This window comes from Carassius auratus, chromosome 16 (assembly GCF_003368295.1).
Source record: "Carassius auratus strain Wakin chromosome 16, ASM336829v1, whole genome shotgun sequence".
Lineage (NCBI taxonomy): Eukaryota > Metazoa > Chordata > Actinopteri > Cypriniformes > Cyprinidae > Carassius > Carassius auratus.
The window spans coordinates 17,550,954-17,559,359 of record NC_039258.1 but is presented as its reverse complement, the minus strand read 5'-3'; positions in this window follow the sequence as shown (position 1 = coordinate 17,559,359).

Genomic DNA, 8,406 nt, shown 5'->3' with positions numbered 1-8,406 from the left:
TAGCCTATGAGTTACTTAAATTCTAAGCTTCCTATAACTGTTTATAAGTCCTGAACATTAGGTTTAAATCCATCCAAGGTTTGTCAAAATATCATTTTAAAATTACCTCAATTCTCAGAGATCCCCAAACGGTTCGCGCAAAGCTGTTCAAAAGATTCAGTTTCCTTAAACCCCACCTTTCGGTAGCATACTGTGTTTCTGATTGGTCAACTAACATAGTCAGGTTTGATTGGTTGTTCTGCACACACCTCCATGGTAAACTATGCGTTAGCATCTGTTTGGGGTGAATTATGTCTTATTCCTCTCATCGCGAAGCAAACAGTAAAATAAAAAACTTGAACAGTCTCGCTGCTTTTTCTTCTGTGTGGATGTATTCAAACCGCGCGCTTCAGTTTGAATCTGAATAGCACGTTCAACGCGAGGGCGTGGTCACGAAGGGAGACGTGAAAAACAGACATCGCGTTGTTTTCATATGGATTACTTTATCGCAGAATATCTGGTTTCGGCAGCACTTGTTTAGTTTCAAAGTAGACATGTCAATCTTTCTATAGATATCTCTCTCATATCTCTTCGTTGAGTATTCACGGAGTTACACTTCATTTTAATGACGTGTTTGTACATGACGATCAGCGCAGAGAAAGGCTGCAGACTGCACACATACTGATAAGACGCTCGGGAGAAAACAGACACATAACTTAATAATCATACTTCGCGTTTATAACCAAACGCTTTGAAAATCCCGCGTTGTACTCACCGAGATTAGAAAATCAGTCATCAGTGAAATGTTGTGAACACAACAAGGATTTGTTGTACTGCTCTTGTATTGGTTCTTCTGATCTTCATTCTTTGGCAGTGAAAATAAAACAAACTTGCCTTTACAATTAAAAACACACTGTCTCCTCGACATGATGCTATCACACCAACCAGAGCGTCTGTGCGTGGGGGGTGGGGCAGCTCAGAGTTCCGTTTCTCCCAAGACGGTAGGCGGAGATTATTATGCAAAGTGCTCCTAGTCATAGTGCGAACTACGGGGGAGCTAGGGGGAGCTCGGCTCCCCTTAATAAGACATGGGCTCCCCTGAAAACGAGAAATCTGAAATTTTGGGGGGTCTCAAAAAATACTGACAATGTGAATATTTTTAAGTGCAATTTCAGTTTTGTAATGTGATTATGATGGCAAAAATATTATTCATTCATGCATGACGGCGATTAAAACCTAATTAACTTCAATAAAGATTACAGAAGGTGTGGGGGCGCTGCGCTGCAAATTCCACATGTTAGTATGTCATAGATTCGTAGAAAAAATAAACGTTGGAGGCCATTTATCGTGCGCAAAGTCCTTCCATTATGCAGTTATAGCATCATAGCTAGGGCAAAAAGAAAACAAGGTAGTTCAATTAATTTTGGTTTTATTAAGAAATTGTGTAGTGATGACGCACGACTGATTCACCTGCTGCAAGCACTGGTAAACCTCAAGCCAAGCCCACTGTGAAAACGCATGAAGCTGAAGAAAAGTAATCTCTGGGATCCTAACCCCTCTTGCTTTCTTGCTTCGAGTCCTCTCTCGCGTTAAACTGGAACAGCCAGCAGTGGAGAGAATGGAAGAGCCATACATGGCTGTGTGTTAAGGATGGAAGCTTGGGGTGCATCACTTTGTAACGCGTTGTGTCAGGAGGGGGAAAAAATATGGGTAGCTCACAAAGTTATTAGGCCAGACAAAACTCACCGTCCCATGTTCCACCGTCCACAGCGTAACCAAAACAAAACAAACAAGATTAAAACAAAATGATTTCCAAACAGAGATTACCCGCATACATGGGGGATTCGAGTCGCGCTTGTATACATTATCATACAGAGTGCATGCCGTTTTTCAGGGAGCGCGCAGCTCTTAAAGGGGCCACATTTTTTTCCACTCGTTACAACTTGTAAGGACGCAAAAAACCTTCTTCTGTCTGAAAAGGTACCTGGCACGCACTTGTCTGAGGAGTGGATTAATGATTAATGCTCAGAATCAGTCGCGAAAAATTATATATAAATACAGGGACAGCATTGCACACAAGATGGCCATTGAAGTGGCATTGACTAAGCAAAAGGCGATTCTGCCAAATAAAGTAATTGAGGTGAATTCTAAATTAATGGAGGAGACCGCAACATCATTCAAGGCTGTCTTCCTGACCTATCAATTTGTGTCGATAAAGTATAATAGTGCATATTGTAGCTGTTATGTATCTTTGTAAGTCATTATAAGTCCTTTTTTGAAGCACTCGTGTCGATAATGTATAATAGTGCATACACTTGTAGCTGTTGTAAGTCCTTATTTGAGGCATGCGCCTGTGCACGACCTCTAACCCCCCCCCCCCCCCCCCCAAAAAAAAAAGTGGGCTCCCCCTAAGGACACGGTATAGTTCGAACACTGCTCCTAGTGACGTACATAGAGATGGGCAAAAGATTTGAAATCTATAACGACTCGTTTCAGCGATTCAGAGTCGACTCCTTACTTTAGAAGCCAGTAACTTTATAAATCGTGTACTTTTTGGTTTAATTACTTTGCACATTGTTTACACTGATGGACAGCTACATCATACACTGTAATACAGATAATTTTTGATTTCCCATCTGTGTGGCTCTTTAAATAATTTTACTTCAAAACCCCGTTATACCACCCTCTGGCCGGTCTGAAGTATCTGTTATTAATAATATAGGAGTATAATAATAAGAAGAACAAAGCGATCAATAATACATACCTGTGATTCATCACCCGCATGTCTCTGCTCCGCCATTTCGATCGATCCACTCGGTCTGGGGCTCGTGCTGATGACGTAATGAGAAGGGTGCGCCTTCGTCCCTTGTACACACCTCAACCTCTTGACCCCTCCCCCACGTCAAATCAGGGACACAAAGCGAGGCGCAAAGAAAAATGAAGCACAAAGGAAAGCTTGCGCCGCAGAGGCACGAATGACTGAAACGCGGATTTAGAGGAGCAGCGCAAAGGGAAATGTGTTGCAAAGTCAATGCTGCTGAAGTTTTACTTTGCTAAACTTTCTCTCAGTGGTAAACTTTTCTTTTGTAATTTTTTTTTACTTGCAAAAAAGCGTATTTTTTTCTCAATACTCTTTTTATTTGCAAAACATATTTTTTGTTGCAAAAAATATTTTTTGTTTGCAAAACATTGTTTTATTTTGCAGATATATATGGCCTATTTTGACTCCATACTAGTGCGCTGCTGCTGAAAACTTTGTGTTGCAATAAACAAATCGAGGAGAATTGAAACAATTAAACTGCGATGTGTGTTCATTTCTATGCTTTCAGATAAGCCATTTTTATACAATTACACTCACCGACCAATAATTTATAGATTTTTTTCTCAGCTGAATATCTGTCTAACATCCAACGTCAAACGTCGAACCAACTTTATATCGGTCGCATATCAGCACTTCAACAGCATTGAGTTTTTTTTTCAGTGCCACAGCGCGAAGCGACCATTGTGTTTAAGGTCTCGCCGCTCTCAAGCCACGCTTCAGGCCTGCACCGTGTCCTCCCTATGACTGTTGGGGTATTTATTTTATTTCATTGAGTGGCCATTTATTCATTTTGCCGTCTTAGCTTTAATTTTGGGGTTATTTAATTGTGTTTCATTTGAATTGCACTGTTGATATTTGAAGTGTATATATATGTACATACTATAATTTTTTTCAGTAAATAGTTCAAACAAATTCTGTTGAAGATTGCATTACACTGGGTTTATGATATTTTTTTTTCATACTTAAGGCAAGATATTGAGTTTAGAGTACACTGGTTTAAAGTGAAAGTATTTATCACTACTGATTAAGATAAGTGACCTGTAAATTTATGTTTATTTAACTTACAGTGCAATTTAAAAAGGGTGGAATATTAATGTAACTATAAATGTTAACTAATAATGTTTATGTAACCCAGCACTTGAGATAGCTCCATACAATTAGTGTTTTACTTTAATTTGGCTATAAAGACACTGTATAACCACTAAAGGCAGGGCTGGACTGGTAATCTGGCATACCGGGCAAATGCCCGGTGGGCCGACGCACTTGGGGGCCGGTCGATATAATATTTTTTTTTTTATTGGACAACGACTGGCCCATAAAGCAGGGACAGCAGCCCATTGTTTAATTTTCCATACTGACACTGGACTGGCCCAATTATCTCTTAACAGGCTCCACCCCTCCCCCTCCATTTCTTGTGTCAGATGCAGTCAGTGGCTCAATGCAGAAACAAAAGCGCAATGGGGGGTGCGGAGAAGTTGCTGGCCAAAAAAATAAAAATTCTAGAGGTTGATGCCTCAACATGTGCAAAAATAACCGACATGTTTAGTGCTGTAGCTTCAGTTTTCAACCCTACAGTACCTGACAACATTTTGCAAGAACAGGTGAACATAGCACATGGAGGTGACTAGCCACGGCCGTGCCGGCGGCACCCAAACAGCGGTGCAGGTGTGTGATAGTGATGTCAGGGAGGGACAGACTGAGCAGGAGAGTGTAATAGAAATGGTAAGCATGGTACTGTAGTTACATGATTAACAGGAAGGGAGTGTTAATCAGGGCGGGTGCAGGAGGATAGTGTGATGATTTAACGTTACATAAATTAATGAATATTATAATAAGATAACATAATCGTTGTCGCTATTATAAAGTCTGTCAGATTTTTACCTACTACACTAGCTACTCAGTCAGCTTAAGTCAAATAACACAGCATAAGCTATTTTGCATTGTTTTTGTAGCTAGGTTAGCAGAGTTAACTTATTCAATTGCAACTTTGACTGACTATTTTAATGTTAACCCTTTAAAACCCATAATGGACATGCAGCCCTTCTCTAGAAAACTTAAATGATGCCATTTGATTATTTTTAATTATTACTCAAAATGGCTGCGTCAAAGCGCCCACGACGAGTTACACGTCGGGAGAGAAGTAGCTAACGCATGATATTTGGGGATTAAAACCCACTTGCATTTTGAAAGCTGTATATTCAACAAAGTAGATATTTTCTCACCTTTCTAAGAATTTCCAATATCATTTATATGCAATATTAAGGGTGAGTGAGTAATTTGAATATCATATATATTATTAGGATTTTTTGTGTGAGTAATTTAGTAGTATAGTTTGTTTTTCTTTTTTATGGGAAGTATCTCAACAATGAGAGCTAAATGTTGTTTGGTGTCATATTAAAAGAGGGGTTTGTGCTCTTTAAAACAAAGTAGCCTATACTTGCAATTGTAAACTAGTTTTTCTGCTGTCTGGTTCATTGAAAAAAAAATCTTCTAAAGGATTACCTAGCTTTTATAACATGGAGCACATTGTCCATCTAGAAATCTTGCTCTTCAAGAATAGAGGACTATATAACCAAAATGGATCCTTACTAAGTGTACTTTTAATAACTCTTCCAAATAATTGTCTCTCTCTTTGTCCTTATGCATAGTCAAGCCAGGTTGAGTTAGCAGTGGAGAAGGGCACCTTTGATCACCAGGGAGTCAGTCAAGAGAGAATGAGTACACTGGTCCACTTGCTCTGGGACGCTGGTCCATGGCACTTAGTTCTCAGCTTTGTAGGGGTTTTTGGGAATGGAACGGTAGATATGAATATATACAGGGACCACAAGGATGGTGTACTGGTTGGTTATGTCGGACCGATTGTGGTGGGCCGGTCTGAGCAAAAATGCCAGAGCCCTTTTTTTGTCCCAGTCCAGCCCTGCTCACAACAGACACGAATAGAAGACAATGATGAATAAAGTCGTAGTTTTTGCTAGTTTTCGATGCTTCAAAAAATTCTAACTCACCCTCTGATGTCACATGGACTACTTTGATGATGTTTTTCTTACCTTTCTGGACATGGACAGTATACCGTACACACAGTTTCAATGGAGGGACTGAGAGCTCTAGGACTAAATCTAAAATATCTTAAACAGTGTTCCGAAGATAAACGGAGGTCTTACAGGTTTGGAACGACATGAGGGTAAGTTATTAATGACATGATTATGATTTTTGGGTGAACTAACCCTTTAAGAAACTTGTGCATTTTTTTACTTACTTGGTTTTGACATGTCCGACCAAACTACAGACTTTCCAGTGATGAAAAGCATGACGTGCGCAAGCTGATAAAGCACAATGAGTGGATTAATGTGCGGCTGGCGGAGATACCCGAGCTTATAGAGTGAATATACTATTACATACCTTTCTATCAAAGTTATCTATCATTATCAAGCTAAATTTGTTCTGTCACAGTTTAACTCTGAGTTCCCTATCTGTCGGTCAATACGAGTTATGTCGACCGACAAATGGGGTCTCACTTGGGAGGCCAATCATCTCTGATTTTAAGAGAAAACGCCAATGAAATTGGCAAGTGGATTAACACACCTGAGCCACTCCCCGTGCCAGCGGGTATAAATAGGGCGACAGGTGCATCCACTCATTAGATTTTTGCTTTGGAGCCGAGTAGTCGATGACAAGAAGTCACTACAAAGCCATCATCTTTGTGTGAAGCTGTTCCTGGTCGGTGTGACGGCGCGTTACAGCGGTTTCCCTGCGAGACGGCGATTCCCCTGGGCGCTTCGGCTAAAAGAGACAGTTTTCTAAAAGAGCAAATCATGGACGATTCGCGTCTTTTTCAAGATGCCGTTTCGTCCGTGTCCTTCTGGATGCGGTCGTTTCCTGTCTTCGGTTGACGGTCACGAGTGTTGTCTGCAGTGTCTGGGCGTCCAACACGCTGAGGCTGCGCTCGTGGATGATTCATGCGTCTACTGTGGGCGTATGAACATGGCAGCGCTGCGATCACGTCTCTCACTCCTCAAGGGGAGTGCAGCAGACCCCTCTGTCGCCACCCGTCCCGGTCTCTCTGGCTCGAGCAGAGGGCCGCCGGCTGGCGCTCTGGGAGATCTGAGGATCACAGTGAGAGCTTCTCCGCCGGGCCACGCCCCACGGACCTCTCACTCCTCACGCAGCGACTGTCCCGTGCAGCTGCCGATTGATTCTGCTGGGCCGTCTCACAGCGGTCCCAGCGTGTCTTTCGGTGCACCGCCCGAAGACCAGATGTCGATTGCTGCATCGGGGGATGGGTTATCGACCTCTGAGGATGAAGGTTCGGCGGGGCTGCCCCCCTCGGGTGTTGTCGCTGCTGCCGAATCGGACTTGGAGTTGTCGGCCATGCTTGCCCGGGCAGCCGTGAGTATCGGGCTGGAGGTGACTACACCGCCCAGTCCCGAGCCCTCGCGGCTGGATGATTGGTTTCTCGGCGCGGGACGTGGCTCTCAACCTCGTTCTGCTCCGGTGCCTTTCTTCCCGGAGGTGCATGAAGAGGTGACGAAGTCGTGGACGGCCCCTTTCACGGCCAGAAGCCGCTCCTCTCCCTCTTCCATCCTCACCACCCTCGACGGCGGGGCAGCCAGGGGGTACGTAGAGGTTCCCCAGGTGGAGAGGGCGGTTGCGGTGCACCTGTGCCCGCAAAACGCCGCCACTTGGAGGAATCGTCCGCGTCTCCCGTCCAAGGCCTGTAAGCTGTCGGCCGCACTCGCTGCCAAGGCTTACAGTGCTGCGGGCCAAGCTGCCTCTGCCCTGCATGCCATGTCCATCCTGCAGGTACACCAAGCCAAGGCACTTAAAGCAATGCACGAGGGTGGTACCGACCCGGGGTTGATGCAGGAGCTGTGCACGGTGACTGACTTCGCCTTACGGGCGACGAAGGTCACGGCGCGGTCCCTCGGGAAGGCGATGTCCACGTTGGTGGTCCAGGAGCGGCATCTCTGGCTGAACCTGGCCGAGATGAGGGACATCGACAAAGCTCGCTTTCTCGACGCTCCCATCTCCCAGGCAGGCCTGTTCGGCGACACTGTCGAGGACTTTGCCCAGCAGTTCTCGGCGGTACAGAAGCAGACTGAGGCCATCCAGCACATCCTGCCCCGACGTGTCTCTCCGGCTGCCACCGTTCCGTCGCGGGTAGCGCCTCAGCCTGCTCGTCGCCGTGGGCGCCCCCCTGCGCCCTCCACACCAGCTCCGCCCTGTGCTAAGAGTTCTTCGAGGCCGGCGCGTCGAGCCCCGCGCAGGAGAGCGGCGCCCCCCGTGTCACTCCCGGCTGCGAAGTCCTCGAAGAAGTCGACCAAGCGGCCCTGACACGGGCAACTCAGAGATGCGGAGAACTGCTCTTCAGGAGATGGCGAAGACAGCGCCACTCCTTCCCCCGGAGGAGGGCCGGGTGGAGAATCTTCAGTTTCTGTTTTTTTCTGTTCCGCCACTGGTCGAACGGCCAGTGGTACCCACATTTTCAATAAAAGACCAAATTCTCCTTCCTCCGAGTTGCAAGGCTCGTGGGTTGACAATGAGCGACGCACAGCTTCCTCACTCTCACCCACGACGCCCCCTTTCGCCAGCGGCCAAGAGGTCGCGGA